This window comes from Amia ocellicauda, chromosome 2 (genome assembly GCF_036373705.1).
Source record: "Amia ocellicauda isolate fAmiCal2 chromosome 2, fAmiCal2.hap1, whole genome shotgun sequence".
Taxonomy (NCBI): Eukaryota; Metazoa; Chordata; class Actinopteri; order Amiiformes; family Amiidae; genus Amia; species Amia ocellicauda.
In genome coordinates, this window is record NC_089851.1 from 32,116,839 (window position 1) to 32,140,077 (window position 23,239).

The 23,239-nt window shown below is 35.3% G+C and overlaps 1 protein-coding gene across 2 annotated transcripts in view; it reads left to right on the plus strand.

Annotated features, from left to right (window-relative positions):
* The window catches only part of phactr1 (phosphatase and actin regulator 1), a 119,956-nt gene that overhangs the window by 16,577 nt on the left and 80,140 nt on the right, over nucleotides 1-23,239 (plus strand). The window contains exon 1 of one of the 2 annotated variants that reach the window (XM_066723092.1): nucleotides 9,486-9,562. The exons of the other annotated variant lie outside the window; for it this stretch is intronic. The gene's annotated coding sequence lies outside the window, so the exon portion shown is untranslated. Of the gene's footprint in view, nucleotides 1-9,485; nucleotides 9,563-23,239 lie in introns of those variants that run through there. 2 annotated transcript variants of the gene reach the window in all.

Genomic DNA, 23,239 nt, shown 5'->3' on the forward strand with positions numbered 1-23,239 from the left:
AAAGCAATCTAGAGTAGGCATTTAACCTAAGCAGCATATCTTTAGGATTTGAGAGAAAACCAAAGCATCCAATGAAAACCTATGCGGCCATGTCTCAGATCATGCAAACTTCACGCAGGCAGACACCTAAGGCCAGACACCTTTTGACAGCACATATCAAAAACATGATCATTCTGGGAGAAATGTTATAACAAATATATTTGCATAAAATAACTTGAATATACCCAAACAAAATTGGTTATGACCTCATCTTTTTCATAAAACCTAAATTGTTAGCTAACATAAACAATTTTAATATGCAAAATAGTGTAGCTTTTAGAACAAAGCTCTGTCTATAGTATATTGTTAGACTTTTTTGTTTTCTAAAAAATACAATAATATGAAATAGCATTAAAATAACCATTTCAATAAAAACAAAAACAGCTTAAAAATATCAAATAACACTTATGTAAATTTTTACAATTATTTTCAAGACCTAGCTCATGTCTTCTGTGCTACTTGTTTTAGTCTTAGAATATTTTTGCATATTTCTACAGTTTAAATATATACACCATTATTTTTTTAATTGCACATCAGGAATGGCTTGGGTTTGAAGTCGTCCTGCCACTCCAAAGAATAACTGAGGTTTTGTCAGATCCTTTTTGTTATTCTGAACTCTATTAAGAAGATGAAAGACAAATGGATGGCACTTTCTCCGCACATCAAAAGCCATCTCAGTTGTGTTTCTGTGCGTTTGTTTTTCAAAAGGGTAAACTTGTTTATAAATAAAAAAAATGTATATTTCATTTCAATTCTAAAACACTTAGGCCATATTTCTGTATAGAGTTTGTCTTTATTTTTCCACAAATAAATAATAATAATAAAAAGCACTAGGATGTCACAATGCTCTTCCTGCAGATATGGTTCTGATGTTCTTGTCTACTGAACTGAGAGATACATTTGCAAAAAGCAATTACATTTAGTGTAATGAAGTTAAGATAATTGTTCTAAAGTTACAAAAATCCAGTTTCCTCTGTATTGTCACTGATCAAAAGGATTGGCCTGGGTGTGCTTATCTGCTATTCATTCAGGCACAAAAAAAGTGAAAAGTGTGCGGAATACAGATCACATGGTCTTAAGTGATGAAAAAACTGAGGTGGAAGAATCTTAGAAAGAGGAGAGAATTCAAATAAGAATAAGGACTGATACATAAAATGTGGGTTTGGTTGTCCACTATATGAACTGACACTTTGAATACTGTTACATTGTTTATTAGATTTGTAGATCTACTTTTTTCTAATACCATTAATTATCTGATGAAGTATCTGATGATGTGAACTTTATTACTATAATCTTAAAACATTTCTGCAACAACAGCCTTTTATCTTGTCACTGAAACTTCAAATCTATAGAAAACTAAGGATTCATTCACAGAAACACAATATGAATAGTTATACAGAGAAAAAGTAGTAAGAACAAATCATTTGTTTGTAGAAAATACCCACTTTGTAATTTTTTTCTGGACTGCTTGAAAAACAATATTTGTTCATCACTTCATACATCTCTATGAATTATCATCAGAGGTTAACCGTTTTTTGTATTAAGACCAACTAAGTCATAGAATATTTAATACATCCAGTAACATACAGTCATTCTTTTCCACTGGCACTGGTAGTCTTTTAGTCTTTTAGCTAGACAAGTTGCACCTGCATCACTAGGCCTTGCCACAGGTACAGAGATGCCAGAAAGATTAAAGAGACTTTATAATAATCAATATGCTAGGAACACGTTATTAAATTAATCAAAATGTCAATATGCCTGGCAAGTAACTTCAAAAGTTTGATACTTAGAGTCCTCCAGTTGATGCATTTTGAATCTGAAATGGAATAGAAAACACTTAAAAATTCATTAAAAAAGGGAAAAACATTTGTGATGTGAAAGAAGACACTTTGGTCTGATGACTGAATCCTTTAACTTTCGCAGTTAAATTGGTTTCCACCCAGGGTTATAGAAAACAAAATAGGCAGAATTTTAAACTTTGCACCAAGCCCTGAAAGCATTCTTCAGCTATGGATTAAAGATGAATGGAGATCACAGCTTTTGCTTGTCTATCTGGTGAACCTTCTGGACAGAAAGAACTCCAGCACAGTACACACACACACACACATATATATATATATATATATATATATATATATATATATATATATATTAAAATACCATTACTTTTAGCTATTTGATGTAAGACTTAATTAAGCAGACGTTATAAATAATTAATTTTGAAAAAAACGTAATTAGTTGTGTTAAATGGAAATGGAATTGTAGAACTAAAAGGGTCATTAATATTCTGCAGTGGTATGTTGATACAAAAAGGCCAGGATTTTTTATATTATTGTGTTTCCAAGTCAGTTAGTAGTTATGAATTCAGCTGAAAAACAAATTAGTTTGTAAGAGGATGGATGTTTAATAAAACAAATCGAGAAAATGATTGGCCCTCGGGTCAGTACAGTGAAACATGAGCACGGGACATTTGATCTTCGCCTTGCTTACTGTTTGCTGTTTGAAGAAAATAAAATCCATACCTTGAGATTGTGTGTATTAGAATGTATCTTCTTCATGATGTCAAACACAGAATAATAAGGACAGTAAGAAATAAGATGTAATTGAATGTACTCTGGTTGTCCAGTTGCCACTAGCCCTTAACTCTTTCTGTCTTTAACTCTCACTTCTGAATCCTCTGGTACTTATTTTCCATTTTGTCGAGTGTTCCTTGTCTAACGGTATTGAGGAGTAATTGTCTGGGTAGACTTTGCTAATCCCTTTCAAAATCCTGAATACTTGCGATTCAGTTACTTAGTTTTTCTAAGGCTAATAACTCAAGTTCTATTAAATGATGTGATAGAAACTGAATTAATGCAAAACTTTAAATAAAATGAACTATTCATGCTTAACATCTAAAATAGGAATTAATAACAAGTAATTGAGTTTAAGCCCCTTGTTCACTTCTGTGAATGAAAGATAACCACCAAATCAAAGTGCCCAGTTATCAAGATTTTGACCATAATGAAGAAAAATACTCTTGAAATTAGGGACTTGCATTTGTAAGTTTTGTATTTATTTATTATTATCAATTGAACATGCATTTGCGAGTTCCAGATGTAAAAATCAATATTAGGCTTATGTACATGTCTAAAATCTTTCAATTAAAAAAAACAACTGCTGGAAACAAAGTAAAGTAAGGATAAAGACTCAGAACTGGTGTTGAATTTAGCATGTATGCTTAGACCACATTTCTAGACCATTGTTTCCTACTGTTTCTGTTACAGTCTGCTGTGATTTGCAATTTCTACTCAAAAGGTTGATGTTTTTTGGATGCTAAATCTATTACATTGAGCCATAGTACAGTTGTTTGGACTTGCCTGTCACCTGTTTTGTTTTGCCCTGTTTCTGAGGCCAGTGCAATGAACATGATATGTTGTTCTCTGGGTTACTGGTTGCTGGAAAGTCCTAAGACTATCATCGTTATAATTATTGTGTATTACTATTATTATTAATTTAATACATACCTAACCAATAAATATTTGGACAATGAATTAAGTTCATGAGAAAATATATTTGTTTACTCAAGCCTGAGTCTCACCGGGTCTTACATGTGGTGATGTGTAGTGGTAAAAGTTAGACTTTCAAAATGGATTTCAAAAGGGCCAAGATAAGAAGCTTGTGGTGTTTTTCAAAGCCACAAGATATATATAATTAAATCACTCAATTTATATTTTTGAAAGGTGCAGGAATTAATATATAATAATTTTTTCCATAAAACTTTTTAGGTGGAATTTAACTTCAGATTTGGAAGAACGTTAGCTTTATGGAAGAAAATCCTGTTATTCTCTCATATTGAAATCTGTACCTGCAGTTTTACTGGCAAATTATTATTATTAAATGTATAATATCTGGGGAATACATGCAATCTTTTTCAAAGAAGCTTCTTCTGAGTTAAATGCATCTCACAAAGTGCTCTGCCTCTTATTCTTCTACGTTAGTTCGGAGATCTAGTCCTTAAGGTTTTTTTTTTTGTTTTGTTTTCCTTTGATAAATTAATATTCTGATAGTGTTTTCTGGTGCAGGATTGGGATTTGCTTTTTCATTGGACAGTAGAAATAATGCTGCATGAGCAATTTATATTTGCTGCAAGGTCAAAATCCCTAGGAACTTTGGAGTCATCAATCTGAACAAGTCAATGCCTGTTCCCTTTGATTATGCTATTCCATTTGCCTTCCATAGAGGTTGCCTGGATTTCATCCAAGACATTCACTGTGCTACATGTACCAAGTTTGTCCGCAGTGATGTGATTACAGCAGGTAAATATTAAGAATGCACATAGAGGTTACCGAAATATGACATGCTGGCTCAACTATTGATCTCTTAATTCTACTATCAAGGGGACCATTGCATTACCTAACTGACCTGCAGTGAGCCTGTTAATCAGACCACTTTAATGTTCAGTCACACTCTGAGTTGCATGAATAGAAATTATTACCTTCCCTTTACATACGAGAGGTTAGCTCTAGTTTTCTTGATGTTGAATCGGAAGTATGAATCAAAATCACATTATATATCCACATTATATATTCTTTTTAAAGATCTTAAGGCCGCGGTACACTATGAAATTTCCATAAAATCCGATTGCTGCCATCGCTCGATTTCATCAGGTGAAGGGTGTTTGGGAGCGAGAGTGTACTTTCTTGTTTGTCAATTATATAATTTCATATAGAAATCTGTGTTTTTATTCTAATAAATATAATTATTTTACCATGATTCATCGTTGGCATGGTTGTATTAATGTAATAAGAGCGTTCAAACTCCATTGCGTCACACTGCCCGCTGGGGGGGCGTGTCCTCCTAATTTATGTGTCAACCAGGAAGTTGGGCGTTTTATTTTATGTCAACAGTAAAATTTGAATTATTACATAACAGTGTCATTTTAATTAATTGTAGGGTTTGTATGATTAGCTACTGTTTTCAAAACGCAGATATCGATTATTTTGCTTTTGCCACCTTTGGTTGCAGCCTAACAAGGCTAACTTTCCAGTATACATAATCATATTTATAAATACAAATGTATAACACTTTCCATGTATGTGTATGAGAATGTCATGTGTGAATATTCAATCTTATATGTGTGTGTGTGAGAGTATTTCATATGTGTGTGTGCACGAAAAGTTTAAATTTTTTTTAAAAAATTAAAGTTTAATGGCCCCTCATATAGAAACACTACAATGCAAAACCTCATTATTGGGAGTGAACTAAAGTGAATAACTAAACAAACATCTAAAAAGGCAGAAGACTATGGCAAGCCAAATTATCATTTAGAGATATCTCTAAATGCATTTAAAGATATCTTCAAATATTTAAAGATTTATCTAAATAATTTAAAGATATCTATAAATGATTTAGAGATATCTGCAAACGATTTAGAGATATCTAAATAAGGTGCTTTTTAAAGATATCTCTAAATGATTTGATGATATCTCTAAATGATTTGATGATATCTCTAAATAATTTAAAGATATCTGCAAATCATTTAGCGATATCTTCAAATGACTTCCTGTATTTTGGCTGAGATTATCACTTCCTGTTTCCTTATTCAGTTACATGGAAATGAATTAACAAGTTAATAGGAAGTGATAATCTTGGGCTACATACAGGAAGTCATTTGATGATATCTCTAAATGATTTGCAGATATCTCTAAATGATCAGGAAGTCATTTGAAGATATCTCTAAATTATTTGCAGATATTTTTAAATGATTTAGAGATATCTGCAAATCATTTAGAGATATCTTCAAATCATTTAGAGATGTCTCTAAATGTACTTTTAAATGAGATATATTTAAATGATTTGCAGATATTTCTAATTGATTTGCAGATATCTTTAAATGATTTAGAGATATCTCTAAATGATAATTTGGCTTGCCATAGAAGACGAATACTGCACCTTTATGGTAATGATTGTGACTGCAGCAAAGAAATGTTACAAATGCGTCACTTTATCAATGATATGCAAGCATTCTCAAAACCTTACTTTATTATGTGAATCCAAGAACCACAACTGTGCAGATTTGAAAAGTATTTTCAAAATGCAACAACAATATAGACAAAACAAAATCCTATACACAGGCTCTATTGTACTTGGGTAGAATTCATCCTTGCTGAAGACTGCTCTATCTGGGTTTTCAACAAATAGAGTAGAAAAATGTCTTAAATGGTACAAAGATACCTTCGATATGTGCAACCTATTAATTCTATAAATAAACAACGTTTTTATTTACCTTTTCAGATAAGTCATGTTCACAAGTGACAGATCTTTTTGAGATCTTTGAATTTCCCAGGTGTATTGCTTTAGCATATTTTAAAACCCCAGAGAGTAGCACTTGCACGAAGCCTCGACCATACAAAAAGTGTAACATGCACAGAAGTACCGTGACTGTGCACAGCCCTCAGATTTGACTTTTAACTTTTACACTTTACAGTGTGCGCAGCCCTGTTCCCTTTGGTCGAGCTACAGAGAAAGATTTCAAAATCTTAAGTTTCCTACTGTTTTCTTATTTTCCTCCGGGTTTAGTGCATATTCCTCAGCACAAACTGCTCAACCATTCCCTACAATCCTCCTGTCAGATTTAAAATGGGGAGTGAAATAAATTGAATATACATAAAATGTACTACATAAATAGAAGAAAGTTCACAATTGTGTAGAATGTGTGATTCATCTCATTCTGCAGCTGACTAGCAGTATATCCAACATCAAAAACAGACTTACACCAAGGCAAAATTCGACATTTTACCCAACCATTATGCTGACACTTGATGGTAGCTTCTTTTGAAAGACAATTCTTAATCATATCTAGTGCAACTGCTGTCAAATAATGCTCTTTAACTAGGGGTTGAAGTTTTGATTTGCCCTAATCAAGGCCTTATTGTGGGGAGAATAAAAATGTTTGATCTCAGACAGTTTAGGTTCAAACTCACCCTGAGTTCTTTGCAGTGAACATGATGTGCATCAAAACTCTAACACAGGTAGAACAGAGCAGGACTGTAATATTTCAAAGTCAAAAATCCTGATATAATAGAAATCAAGAAACAACACGATTGGAAGACACATGTAAACGTATGGAATCAGATGATTGATAGTTTATACATTTGTGAATATCAGTTGTTTACATGACTTCTGTAAAGAAAGAGTGCACACAGATTAATTAACCATCTGCACGGATAAACTGAACACAAATTGATCACTGTGCAGAACAACTGATAAACTGTACGATGAATACAAAAAAAGTGCTAAGAAACTGATCAATCTTGAGGACAAGTTTAGCTTCTTTTTTTAGCCATGACAACTCATAAGTACTAAGATAAATAAAATAATGCAATCCTAAATATTTAGTCAGAAAAGTAGCTGGTTTAGTTAATGTGAGGGAAGAGTTTTGTTTTGCTTCTCCTTACCTCTCTTTTGATTCCAGCCGAAGGGTTTAATTTCATTTGTGGCACAGTGCCATAGTTTATTTATTGTTTATATAACTTAGTTTGCTCTGTCATTTTTTGATTTTCATGTGGGTGGTACATTCTCCTCATTGTGATTGCACTGACAAGATTTGATTACATCATATGTGAAAGGGAATATTCACATCTATTGATTTTGTCTAATCTAGCTGCAGGGTTACTAATAGCATGACATCATTCTTATTTCATTCGTATGGTTTTTGCTCCGTGTGCTGGTCAGACCCCCAGGTCACTCATTGTCCACTAACGTAGACAGAACTAAAGAAAATGCACTCAAGCATCCAAGTTGGAATTATTGATCATATTTCACATTTATAGTACTGTGGCAGAGCAAGCAAAATCTGTTGTGTTCTGGTTTTAAGGGATTTAAATGATCTGTTTTTTTCTGATCAATGCCTTCAAGATTAAATTTTAAATGTTTTATTAATCATAATCATAATATATGTAATACTAATAATAATAGTATAGAGCACCCTTCACACTAGCTTGTCTCACTGTGTGTTAGGCTATATAATATAATTAAAAAGAAATAAAATGCTATAAAACATATTTAAATGCATAAAACGGTGAATTTGAAAAATACATAAAACTGATATGAAATGATAATAGACAGAGTTCTCAATGTAGGGTCAAAAACCATCAGTCTGTGGCTGATTAACTTCAGAAAAACATAGTGGTCCTGCATAAACAGAACATTAATTAACCAAACAGAGATCTAATGAGTGACAGTACACTTCCTTTATGTGGCAACGGAGTAAGCATGTTTGAAATGATGTTTTAAACCTCTACATTTCATATCCTGCTGCCACTTCGTATTCCTTTCCATAATCTGAGGCAATCAGTAATACAACATAATTATTTTGAATGACATATTCATGATTATGTGGCAAAAGCATAGACCCACGTGATGCACAAGTAACACATTTACATTTAAGTAACACATTTAGACAAACTGTCTTAATTACAATCAATCTTGTATTTATAGGACAGTTGCACAATTTAAATGGTGAAAACAGACAGTCCAAGACTGTAAAACTAAGGCTAGTATTTATAGAAATAAATACAAATAAAATACTAATGCTACTGATTTACTGTATATCTATGATTCAACCTTATAAATAATAAAACTGTTTAACTTGGATATTTCTTTGAATAATAAACAAAAATGTATATACAATTGAAGTCCATTCACATTCTCAATGTCAATAATGTAATTAGTTTAATTATTTGTATTATTATTCTTCATTATATATTTTCAGAGCTTGTTGAAAATGAATTAAGCCTAAAAAAACTAAAATATATAGTTAAGACCAGAGGCATGTAAATGTCATAGTTTTACCACATTTAAACATACATAGTGTAATATGTGGATTTACTCCTCTATGTATTGAGAAACCAGTGTTTGATATTTCCCTTTTTATTTAATGTTTCTCATAGAGGATCCACTGATCTTTGAAGTTGGTCTGTGTTAGTATGAAAATCAGAATATCGCTCCTTTTTGAATTGTGATTATTTGTATTATTCATTAGTAGATCGCCTTAGCTAGGGTGGCTTAATGTTGCCACTCAATATGTGCATTTTAAGAATCATAATACAAGGGTAAGAAAATTGAATATTCAATAAAATATCTAACTGATGAAAATTCAGTAAGATCAAGTACAAGATTATTCTTCTATCAAGGGGTAGTGAAGTCAAAGAAGAAATGTGACAATGGTTACAGCAGTGTTGCATGCAGTGGGGTTAAGGCAAGCAACATATTAGCCAGTAGCAGGGATTATTTGTTTGTTTGTTTGTTTAGTAGAATTAGGTGAAATGAAAGAAGTAGGCTACATGTGTTGTTATAGAGAAAATAACAAGAAATATTTACCTATTTGTTGGCATTCTTTCTCTTTGTATAGTTCCTGTCATGTACATTGTAAATTAAATGGTCTCATCCTCATTTAGGCCATTGAAATTGTCCTCGACAGAGCACCAGAATTCACAGTTGGATCTTATCGTGTCAGTACACATTTTGGCGGAATTAGCAAGTAAGTATGTTGTCTATCCATCATTTGATGTTTTTTGTGTGTTCGTTTTGTACAGTTTTAAGCTTTTAGAAGACAACATAAAATAAATGATAGCTAGACCTTGGATTGTGTATAATATTGGGTAGTTTTCAAATATGAGAAAAATGATAGAGCATTTGGTATTGTGAAAGGGGATATGTATGTGTGTTTGTCATTCTGGTTTATTATAATTTAATATTGAAATTATAATAAAAAGATACTTGGTGCTATATGCACAGATTTGTGTTTGTTGTTTGCATATCAATGTTTATTTCAGAACAATGATGAGAGTTAGATAACATGCAAAAACAAACAGTTCACTTTGACCAGGCTCTCTGGAGCTTGATAAACATGTTAGTCCTACCGCAAGCCTGCTCTTACCTAATGCTCATGATGAATAACTGACCAGTGATGTCATGTCGTGGCAGAGTTGCCTTCAGGCTTTTGAAGGTGGGCAGAAATCTTTTGGGTGTAATAAAGCGACAGTGATGCACAGTGGCTGAAATGGCCTAATCAAGCCATGACATCACTAGTTGTTACTCAGCCTATTAATGCTGCCAGGTGGATTGATGGAGCTCCTTCATCCTTCAAGTTAATTTAAGGATTATATGGAACAACAATATATTCTGTACCTGTAGAGAACACATTTCTGACTGTACGTCAGAGACAATGCTCTTGTTAATATGGTTGGTTTTGAGTTTTATGTAGAAAGGATGCAGCTATAAAGGAGAAGAAACTATATTCAATATTTTTCAGACTCTGGGAATAATAAGAGAGCGGCCCTGCATTTTGGTCAACAGAATTAAAAAACGAAACCTGTTCTTAATGGAGGATGTCAGACAAATGAGCTAAAAGCTATTTCCTGCCCAAGTAATAAAATCCGGAATAGTCACACTCAAAATATAATTGTGATATGGACAGTTTTGTGCTCAAGATTTGACATTTGCTGTTTATAGACACAGACTGTAATTTAAAGCGATCTCAGCAACAGCCTGACTATGTCCTGATGACCAGAAAACAAGAAACTCATTAGAGGCTACAGAGCAGGATATATGACTGTAGTTACAAAAGATAGATTAAAAAAAAGTAAGCTCTTTACTGTGTAGATTTAATCATTAGATGGAGAGAGGGAAATGAAACAAGATAAATGTTTGTCATTTACTATTATTATTATTATTATTATTATTATTATTATTATTATTATTATTAATGTATTTGTCTTAAACCTTCAGTTTACTTTGTGTAATATGCTGAACAACTGCATTTCTTTCCCTGTGTGTTTCTGTAAACAAGGTCACTGTCTCACTGTCTTACTGTACTTTTATTTTTTACTATTTTTTACTATTCTAATTTGTATGTTTCCTGAGTTTTACAGCACATTTCTTATGAATACGTTTGACAAAATAACTTAGGTAGCTCACTGAGGACACTATTGAAAATAAATAAATAGCTTATTCGTCATGGGGGTGGATTAGGCTTTGAAAACGAATCTGTGATTCTAATTTGTTGGATTAATAATGAGTGCAACCGCAGTGTGTGTCCATCGGACAGTTCACACAGGGGTCTTCAGTTTCTTTCCAATTAGGGCTTTAGTTCTGTTTAATGGTCACAGAAACTCCTTTAAACTCTGTTAAAGATTTTTTTTTTTCAAGGTAATGCTTTATTTTAAGGTGGTCAGTTGTAAATTAAATTCAAATTAAACTTAGTTATATCAGTACTAGATTTAACATGAAATATAAGTAGTTACAGTTACAACTATGCTACTGAGAGCATAATTACAATTGTACTAATTAAGCAATAGAGCTTTATGCAGGCTCTAATGTTTCATAGATTTATGCATCCCAAACAAAAGGGGGGACGCCTAACTTTTTAATTTGGCAACAACCAAAAAAAAAGAGTAAAAAAAAAATTAACACCAACAGCACTGATTCCTAGAACAATTTATTTAGAATGGCTAATTGTGGTAATTTAGATGGGAAGAATGAAGTGTAGCCTAAGAAAGTTGGTTGACAGGTAATCCAGGGAAATGCCAAGGACAAAAGACCTCCACTGAGCCAAAGGACACAGTTAAGAAGCCTGACCCAGAACTCGAGCTCCATGACAGACAAACAGTTCAGTCTATAGCAACCCAACGGCCAAACCAGCGTGGGCCATCTTGAGGCACACAGGGGCACGCAGAAAGATGCTTGCTGTTGTAAACTTGCATTCTCAGTCAATGTTTGCATTATTTCAAGTCACCAGGAGGACGGTGCCACTGCATCAGTTCAGCTGGCAACCACACAACGGGCCTCTGAAGCAGACATAACAGGCAGGTGCTCAGCCAGTTGGGCTGCATTTATGACTATTCGCTTGCTCACTCATGGCTCTCCTGAGGTGATGGCAGGCGGAGCGGTCCTGGAATCCAGAACAAATCTGACAGCGCTGGTGGTCAGCAGGCGCCTGCTGCCTGGGCCCGGGCCTGACGTGTAAAAAGTCTTTAGCCTCAAACTGGTGTGAAGCACTGCTGGACTGAGACATGCTCAGTGATAGAATGTACATGTCGTATAACAGTAATAAAAAGGAAAATGAAGAGCCATCAACTTGGTCCTACGTGTTTAATACATTTGTTTTAAATTATTTTTATACTTCTTCATTTTCATTATTTTGAAGGCTAAATGATACACATTTCACCCGGATGATGTGGCACTGCTTTCTTTTGCATTGTTATATAATGACAAATTGACCACGCCTTCTGCTAGATTAATTGATTATTCTTGTATTTTGCCCAGAGTTAAAACTCCCTCTTCAGTAGACAGTCACAATTAAGTTCGCAGGATATTGATACCCTCTACTGGATTGTTGAGAGTAATGCCTCATGTGCCTGAGCTTGGAGCTGGGAGACAGACGCATCTGTCTCCGCACACAGTTAAGATCCTGTTTTGCCGTGTCACAGATTAACCAATCATTTATTGCACTGGTGTTTAGGTTTTGCAAACTACAACAAAACCTTGGTATCTGCAGAGACTGAACCTTAATAACCTTCATTAATATTGTAGGACTGTGGAGCTCCAGAGACAATGTAGCTGAAAAAATATAAAACATGAGATTAATTTATGCCCACGGTTTATTAATTAGTGTGCACCCTTTACTTATCTGCATGCACATCTTACTAATTCATTCACACGGATTACTAATTTGTGTACTTACTCTTTTTAGGATACACTAATTAATCATTTTTTGAGCATTTTATGAAATCGTGCTCACGGACTGCAAAGGCATGCACAGAAATGAATACACCAGTCGCACAAATTAACTGCTTTTTTACTTTCGTTCGTCTGTGCCATCTCTGGGGCTTGGTAGGAGAGCAAACCAACAGATAGCAATGTGATTTGAATTCAATTATAGAAACACATATATAGACAGTAAAATTAACAATTATTGTTGCTGTTGTTTAAACAAAAACTGTAGTGCAATGCATGAAATGTTAAATTAATAAAAATACAACATGTATCTAGTATATAAATATATTAAAATATTATTTCGTGCACACTGTAAAGTAAAAGTATTTCTGCTGGTAAAGGATAGTATTACATATCAGTTAGTCCTCTCTGTCCACCAGTAGGTAGTGTGATACATGAATTGCCATATTATGTTGTACTGCCTGCATTGATGCAATTTTCACGTGAGAGTCTGTAGATCAACACTGGACTTATACTAGTGGTTCAAGCAGAGGACAGCACTGAAAACATTGTTTGCCATCTTTGAGTCCTGACATGACTCTCATAGACCTCTGGAACAATGCGCAGTAGAACAGCTTATTTTGCTGCAGTAGAAATTGCCCTGCAGGAGCTGAGACACATTACTCTGACCGTCCAACCAAAGGATTGCAACAGTCATTCAAACCAGGTGGGCCTTCCTACTATTAAATGAATTGTATCTTTCAATAATTATTCTGTTCACATATTGTATGTAAAAGCGAGGGAAATTACCAAATTGTTGTAGCTTTCCTTAGAAATACACTCTAAACAATCTTGGACAGCTACAGTCCTCTCGATTTTCTTACTGTGTTATTTTTGAGCAGACTGTTAAGTACAGAGCAGGACATTTTCCATCTGAAACCCATGATTTCTCCTTGTTAAGGGTGGCTTTACCACGACCACATGATATACTTTTTCACAGTGGGAAGCAAACTGATTTAGCAAAACCCTAAATCCTTGAGCTTTGAGTAAATTGTGGTGGTACACTACATCGCAAATTAATCTTCCATGTAAATATTGCAATCAGACTATACATTCCCTAATTCTTTCCTATAGATTTTGAATAATCTTAGAATACAGCTGCAATTTAATGAGTGTCGGGCTTTTAATACTGCATTCGACTGCAGATGTTCAGATAGCTCCTAGAATGACTTTATTTGCTCGAAATACCGAGACATTGCAGTAAATACAGGGGCCATGGCCTGCACTGATTGCTTGGCTCCAGTATGGAAGATTTTTCGTTTCTTAGAATCATGGTATGAGACTTATACAAAGCAGAATCCTACAATTTGGTGTGGTTCTTGCTTCATCAAGCTGATAACAATGCATCATGATGTAACTCCTTTTCAACAGCGTTCAGGTTTTAATTGTCTATTCGATATCACCTGAAGCTGCTTCCAACATTTCGCTCTATAGTTACAACAATTCCCTTGTGTCTCACGCTGTCTGTTTTGTTTGTTCTGTAATGAAACGTTTACATTCTCATATGAATCCCACCTGTATTGCCGCATCTAAAAATGCTTTAAATTTGTTCAGCTTGAGCTTGCATGACAGATTAGACTTTCACTTCCCTGTTGATTTATATACTCTTCAATGAAGACAGAATTCACTGCATTGTGTTCCTCAATTGAAAAAGATAAATAATTGTCTACAGAAAAAGCTATTATACTCTTGTGATGGAGACAAAGCCGTAAAAATAACTATTTCCTGTATTCAGTATATCAATATATAATACATGTAATAACTAAATATTTGTAAAATGCACTGGTAATTATATATTTAAACATGAAATGTACATTTTTCCTATTGATATTCCACATTTGAAAGGTAGTTGTGTTTACTGCTTGTTTTTGCAGTTGTTTATCCAGTAGATGGCAGTACAGTAGTAGTGTATTGGTCAGTTCCAGTGTACCAGCATCACTCCCTGAATACAAATTCCCATTCTAGTCCTATAATGTCATAATGCAAATTCAAATCAAGTACTGCCTCAATAATAACATTTTAAATTCTTTCAGAAATCAACTCCTTGACAATTCTAATCATAATGAACTAAACGTTTGTTTTTTTCACTGTCCCCAGAGTTTAATAATGTAACCTTTCTAGAACCTTCATTGCTGTAACATTTCCAGCACAGAATGTGGGTTTAATTTCACACCATCACTGTGTGCAAATTGAATTCTCACTGTGGGCTGGAGGGAGCTCTCTGGGTTTGACACTTCAGAGTGGAACCAACAAGAGGTGGTTATAATTAGACTGTATGTTTTTCAAGGTCCCTTTTCAAGAAATATAAACAATTAACGTTTTTCTATCCATGGCCAAACTGTATAGTTAGTGATGCAAGTTAGGAATTCTAATGTACAAATTAAATATACCAAGATGCAAGTCTTACTTGGGCGTCGTGGTTAAAATGTTGTTTGATATATTCAAGCAGGATTGTATATGTGATATCCTGTAAACGTATTCTGTTTTATACTACTGAATTGTGGGTTTTCTAGGTGACTACGTACATCATTCCTCCAAGATAGAATGAACTGAAGGAAGCAGATCTTAGTTTTGTTTACAAGTTTTACAAGTGGTGTCCCACACTACTCTCTTGCTCCCTCGTTATATTCCCTCATGAGACGGAAAGTAGTACGCTCGCTATCTTAAGGGATGTCCCCATTTCTTAGGGAGCAAGTGAAGAGATCTTTATCTGCCCTCCAACGCACCCTTCGATTGAGTTCCCTTTCTGCGGAAGAGCTTTGTGCTGAAGACCCAGAATCCTTTGCGTTAAAGACAGAAACGAGTTGGCAAATACAGCAGACATGAAAATTGTAGATGTTGTTCAATTATGAAACGAGTAAATTGTGAAATGTTTGTTGTATGGGGTTGTTTAGCTAATAAAATGTATATAGTTTCACAATTTCAATATGTGGTTAGAAAAGTACACCAACGAAGTGTTTTGATACTTATTGATAGCTGTCAGGGATTAGAATTAGAAATGAGCTTTAATTGAATGAATAAATGAATAAATAAAGCTATCCAGTTATCTAGCTAGCTGTCTAGCTTATCCAGCAGTGTACAGTAAACAAATGCTGCAGAGCTGGGCTGGGTGTGAGAATTGAAGGGTGTCCCACTGAACCCTACCCTACTGCACGCTGTGTGACATCATTGAAGAGTCACAAGTAATGTACACTTACCGAATTAAGTAGGGAGTGAGAGCGGCACAGTATGTGGCGCAGCATTGGAGGTTTTTGTCGACATGACTGAGCTCTGTTGCACACTGTCATGTTATTGCCAGATAATAGAGTTGTGCTTGAGCAAGATTATTGACACCCATCCTCTGGGTTTAAGGAGGAAAAGAATAGGGGCTCCTGTATGGTTAGTGATCAAGGACTGGTGTTCATCCTATGGCATTAGAAATGAGAGACATCACCATTGTCGGCTTTTTCTGGTGCAGTCGGGATTCGAACCGCCACAGGGGCACAGTGGCTTCTGGTAGCTGTTCTGTATAGATCCTATCCTAAGCAAGGACGACACAGTCACAAGGTAAAGGGCACAGACAACAATGTCAACCAAAGGATATAGGTCCTTAAGATTGTAGTAGAACAGACAGGTTTGAGCAGGGAATAATGCATGCAAATGTAATGGGGCTCACAGTCTATAAGCTTGTTACAGAGATACAATCCCTCTTTGAACATGATAGAGTGTAGAAACCCCTGAATCACATGAAGATCCCGCATTTGTGTCAGGGTTTGTATGTCTGTATGTTTTGGTCATCTTTTGCAGAAATGTGACATTAAACCTTGTAAATGGGATCTCAATTCAAAGTTTTTTTAAATTTAAGAAAGTGATTGACTTTGCCCTTAAAGATAATGCACAGAGAGAGGGGATGTGCTTTTTGTTTTTCTTGAATGTGGCCATTACTGGGAGGGGGTAATTTACAAGTGCATTGTGATACATCTATTATTTGGTACTAATTCGACTAAGTGGAATTGATATGTCCAATGTGTATATAAAGTGGCTATTGGAAGTATTCACCCCCCAAGTCTATGACCAAATGGTTTAATTGGCAAACACACTGTCACACATGGACTGTAGCGCTGACATGTCTTTCCAGAACGGTAACGCCATCCCCAGTGAGACAGCACTGAGAGCATGGTTCAGCAGGCCCGCAAACAACTGAAAAGAATGCCTCTCCTTTGGTGCAGCTCAGGAGTACACGTTCAGCAAAGGTCTCCATAACAAGCCGGCAAACCACATTTCGTCCTCCTCCTCCTCAACAACAGTCACAATCTGCAGGCCTCAATCTGTTTGAAAACACGTTTTATGCTCTGATAAAAGCAGTGCACAAGCAAAAGCTGCACAACCTGGCTGTGCTGAAGAGGTTCTGCATGGATGAGTGGTCGAATATGGCTCCTGAGAAGTTGATGAGCCTATTAAAAGCCTACAGGAAGCGTTTCTTCCATGGTATCAAAGCCAAAGAACTGATTTGTTGGGACACTGAATATTTGGAAATATGTTCCTGTTTTTGACAGATATGCTATTGATACACAACAATATTGATAGTTATACAATCCATCACTTTATTTCGTTGTATGAAGGTACTGAGTATGCATTTTATTGCTAAATCAACTTTCAGTTACACATCATCAAAGCTATACACACACACAAACTGACACAGACCTTATTTACAGCAGAAACCTTGACTTTGCAACTGCCCCTTTTCCTGTACAGTATTCCACCACCCTTTTTATAGGGCATAATTTAAACCCTTAACACAACTTACCCCTACTAACTCACTATATATCAGTGTTCCCTTGCTGGACTGAGTAGATGTCAGGTTCATATTTAAGCATTATAAATAAAATAAATAAAACAAATAGCAAACATTGACTGCCACAGAAAACTGCCTGTGTATTGGGGTAATATAACTGTTTCCTCCACATTGGCGAGAAAGACTGTCATGGGTCATACGCATTAATGGGTCAAGTTTCCCATATGAACTTTGCCTCAGCCAGTTTGTGTGCAGTTGAACCAGATGAGGTTTCACTCTCATCGCTACAGATTGCCTAACATTATATTGGCTGGCCATGACCTTTGGGAACTGAAAGGCGGAAAAAAGATAGAGGCTAACGGACCGTACTCTAGTGCAGGACTCTTCACGTAAGACTGACTAAATGTTACATAAGTAAAATAATTCTGTTTACTGCCTTATGCTGTGAAAATGAAACTGTGTACTCGGGATCGAGCCAAAATATGTAAATATGTAATGCAGATTGAGAAAAGTCATGCTTTAGATTAAGGTTGCATAACATCTCACCACAAAAAAGAGAGACAAGCGCCACATTTCCCCTTGACGATGAGGTTATTATTTTTCTTTATATAACAATCTCCAGAACACAAAATGGGGTAGGATAGTACATCTATCTCTGTTCCTGGGGGAATAAAATAAGACTATGTGGCATAGGTTTGGAACTTGAGAACTAGCAACAGCCAGCACAGGAACATTTTTGAATATTTCATCTGGTGTTATGATTTATTTGACAGTCCAAAATGGATGGTCTTGTTGTAGTACCTAAAAACAATTTAGTGCTATTACTCGCTGTGATATTGGCCCAATTCCAGCTGTGAAGCAAGAGCAGTGATTGGTTTTTCTGGAAGGAGGGAACAGCATCTACATAAAAAGGAAGCCCACAACAACAAACATGTAACATTTCTGCTTGCATTCCCAATATGGAACAAATATATATTTCTCAAATGCCAAAATTGCCTCTTTATTGTATATTTAAAATATGTGGGATATATTTAAAGTACAGTTTAGTCTGTAATCCATAAGTATATTTTTGTGTTCAATATATTATCAATTGACCATTTCCAATTTTGGCATATGAAAAAAATCAGGATTGGACATCATCTACCATATTTGGAATATATGTATTTGTTCCATAAGGGAAAGACAAGTAGATCTGTTTGTTGATTAGGGATTAATGCTGCTGAGGAATGTATTTGTTCCTTTATAACATGTCAATTGGAATATCACTATCTTTGACAATAAAATACAATAAATATTTCAGTCAGTTATAAGAGCTTTTTTTTTCCGGTTTTACTCAGTGGCACATTTACTGACTATAAGCTGCCCCTGCACTTTATACCTTTTGAATAAATTATTCTTCAAAGTGCATGAGGAGACTATATATATATATGTATATATATATGTATATATATATATATATATATATATATATATATATATATGGTCCCCTGTGTTGTCATGGAATTATATAAGCATGCATATGTGCATCAGCAGACTTCTGTAGCTATAGCTTATCCCCCAAAAAAGAAAACAGGGGGACAATGCACCATTTCTATATATGTAGAGAAAAAGGAAAATAAATAAACATCACAAGGTCCACACACACTCCAGTTCACACAGAAGGCTTACAGAGGGGTTTCTTTCCCTGCTGTAGTCAGTGCCGCCTGTCTGTGCAGCTCCTGTGCCTCTCAGCCAGCATTACCTAACAGCCAGGGAGGTGGAAGCACATCGTTTTCCAGAAGTGCTACCCAGCCTGCCCTTCCGACACAGAAATAGCAATCTGCATCTCGAGCCTCCTCACAATGAACAAGTCCTTTGAGACTACTTGGGAAAGGAGATAGGCACCGTATTCACTGTGGAGGTAGGCTGCAATAAGATATTATTGACTTAAACAACAACAACAACAACATAAATAAATAAAAAAGGCGTAGTTTTCCCCCCCGCATTAGTAGTCTTCTTGTGTCTGAAAGGCATTCTTGGAGATGTAGGAGAGGCAGAGCCCCTCTCTCTGTCTGCTTGCTGTGTTGAAATTATGTCTTCTTGGGCGAGTCTCTGATGCAGTTTTCATTCCAGCTTTTTCATGAAATGCTGCATTTCTCTCTCTCTCTCTCTCTCTCTCTCTCTCTCTCTCTCTCTCTCTCTCTCTCTCTCTCTCTTAAGCACCGTGCATGTGTGTTTACAGGTTTTCTTAGACCCGTCCTCCTGTGAACTCCATTCATTGTTCATTAGTAAGTCTATGAATCAGACATTGCTTAGAAAGCTGGATATAAATACTGCACTCCCAGGCACTGCAAAGCGCGGTAGCCTGGCTTTCCTTTTTTTTCTTTCTTTGCCCTGAACAATGTGGGGATCTTTGTCTGATTTCTTTTATGGTTGCTGATTGTTTTAATGGGTACTACTATCCTATCCTACTATATGCCAATATTTTAAATAAATAATGTGGAGAATTTAAGAGGATTGCTTTATTTTGAGCAGCTATGGAGCCTGTAAATAAATACTTATATATGTAAATTCCCTTAGTGCTACATAATCAGCACCTTCTACACTTGCTGTGGTTACCTTTCTGTTATATTTTCTTGTCCATCATGGCAGCAGCTGAGTGAATATGTAAAGAACCTGTTTTACGGTATATGGTAGGTTTGTGACATGTTCATAATAATTAAAATGTCAGAAGACACATTCTGTTTCATAAAACGTCAACCAGCAAGGTTGTGCACAGATATATTTCTATTGCTTGAATTCAAGAGGCGTTATATTGTATTTTACCTTTTTAATTAAGTATGTATAACAAAAAGCATTTTTTTGAAAGCAGCTGTTGGTGTAGGGAGAAAACAATAACAAAAATCCGAGTGCTTTTATTTATAGGATGTTTTTCATGAGCACTTGAATGATGTTTTTCAGACAGACCACTTCGTCACAGCATTTGATTTATTGAAGCACAACCATAACAGGGTTCGCAAGTGTAAACCACCTGAACCCTTCGTATGAGACGCAGAAATGCTAACATTTGGAGTACATTACGTGGATTCAGTGGCTTAGGTTGGTAATTCATTCATGGAAACAAACAAACAAAAAATGATAATGCTTGGAACATGGTTTTGTTTCCATGGGAACATATTATCACCTAAAAGCATTCAATATTTTTTTGTGTGGAACTGGGCTTTTATTTTGTCCCTTCTCTCTCTTTGTGAAGTATAACAAATGCTTAAGGGCTTGATATATGCATAATTTATTAATCTCTTTCATTTGAGAATTTTGTACCCAAGAAAAAAAAGTGCTTCAAGGGATATTCTTTTTTTTTTAATGTGCGTTTTATTAATCTTTGCACTGCATTAAGTTAGAATCGTCTAAAATCAGCATCTTTTTTTTTTTTAAGAGACAAGTTAATGAAAGGGAAATACCTGAGGAATTTAAGCTGTACGTGTTGTGCTCCCTTGATATTGTAATTGCTGTTGTTAGTAATAAGGATAGTTCAGCCCACACGGCATCCCTATTACATGAGATACTTTAGAGCGCAAAAGTGCTGACCATATCTTTTCTTATTTAGAAGTACAAGGGAGGTATACAATTAGAAAAAATATCCACCAGTAATGAAGACAACTTTCTCTACCATTTCATAGTAATTGTAATAAATCTAACACATTGCAAACAGATGAGGATAGTACAGGTGAAAAACTAAGCTAGACTTTATAAAGACAGATCAAGACATAGTTGTGCATTTAGAGCCAAACACTTTCTTCAGACAAAAATGTTGTACAAAATAACAACTGATTTACCATGATGTGTAAAACTACTGAACCACATAAAAATAAAAGCCTTAGGAAGTAAAAACAGTAATACATTATAAAAAGCCATTTGCAATATCACCATCATGCTAGTTACTAAGATATAATATTCACGTTTGATACCCATTATCGTTAAAACCTCACGTATAGTAACATTAGGCCTAGACCACATCAAAAATGTGTCAAACCCAAACTGCAAAATGACGCAACCCACCTAAATTAAACCACAGTAGTGTACAGGTTTGTAGTTAGTGATGATTTTATAGGTGGGGGAGAGTTTTCATTGTGTCTGTGCATTAGTTCATAATGATTAATAAATAAAGTATAAAATACACTTCTGTGTACTTTGAATCAACTGAATGTCAACTGAATAGCCTTATTTTTGCTGACAAAAGAGAAACAGCTAGGCTTTGTCAATGCTTAGCACTTCCCCTGACTACTTTGCGACAGCGTGTTTATTAAGCTTTATCCATAAGACACATCAGCCAGGTGGAATATGATTTGCACTGAGATGGAGCCATGTATTTGCCCAAAGGCAGAGGTTTAACAGAGTTAATTTGTTGTGTGGTCAGCCTGAACCATCACAAGAGAAGACTGTATTCTCAAGATGTGCTGGTGTCCTGCTTTATGTTTGCTAAAAACTGAAAGCTATATCCTGTCCCGCTATGCATACTAAGACCTCAGACTTGGGCCTTATCCAATCTGAGAATGGCAAATTACACACCTGTACCCAGTCATGGGTTATTTTATTGTCAGAAGCCACTTTCTACTACTTATCAATTAAAGCGATAGGGAACAAGTTTGTAATTGGTGAGTCGGTCCTAATAATACAAAAAATATGTAATATTAATATATCTCTCCCTAATGCTAAATAATACATAGCTGAAGTGCAAAATAGATATTCCAAGATGAATAAGCTTGTTATTGTGTATATTATGTTCTCTGGCTTGACTTCAAAACACATTGGCGGTTATCTTTAGTATTGCATGGTGGTGCTATTGGTCAAGAGCTAGCATACTTTACAGTTTATATTTTGGTCAGTTGTATGGTTCTTCTACACTGTAGTCGGTAATAGACCTGATAAAGGTGTGAAGTGGCCAATAACTGTTACTACACTGAACTGTTGTTTACCTTCTGATTTTACTCATGTTCCTATGCAAATAAGCACTGCATTGCTATGCCTTCAGTTGCAGGTCCAGTTGTCCTGCAGAGGAGAAAAGTAAAAAGAAGCCAAAGGAGAATTAAATATTGAGTCCTATAGCCAAGTCCTATTGCTTGCTTAAATTTGGACCATGTTGCAGGTGACTGTCAACCGAATGGTCCCAATTGAGGGCATAGTCAGGGTTGGCTGGGCTCAGTTTGCCACGGTTTCTGCAGCTTTCTCCACAATGACAGCAACAAAATTAATATACTCTCTCTCTCTCTCTCTCTATATATATATATATATATATATATATATATATATATATATATATAGCTTAAATAAAAAAATGTTCCATAAAAGCAATTTGAACTGCTACCCTGCAGTTATTCTTGTAAGCCTGTGGTGTTGTCAGTGAGGGCTGTTTTATTCACCACTGCAGTGCTCTTACGTTTTGCACCGCTGACTTACAGTGTGAGAAGTGCCAGTACAAGGGTAGGGGTTGAAACAATCTATTACAAAAATTGCTGACTGAAAATTGGGAGGAGATTATGAAAGTAACAGTTATAGGAAAAAAATGAAAAAGAAAGAAACATTTGATAGAAGCAGAAAACAAAGAGGTTTATCTACGAAGAGCAAAGGATTAGATAAAATGCCCAGGCTGGGAGAAAGGGGCATTTGCATCGCAAGATTTTGGGAAGG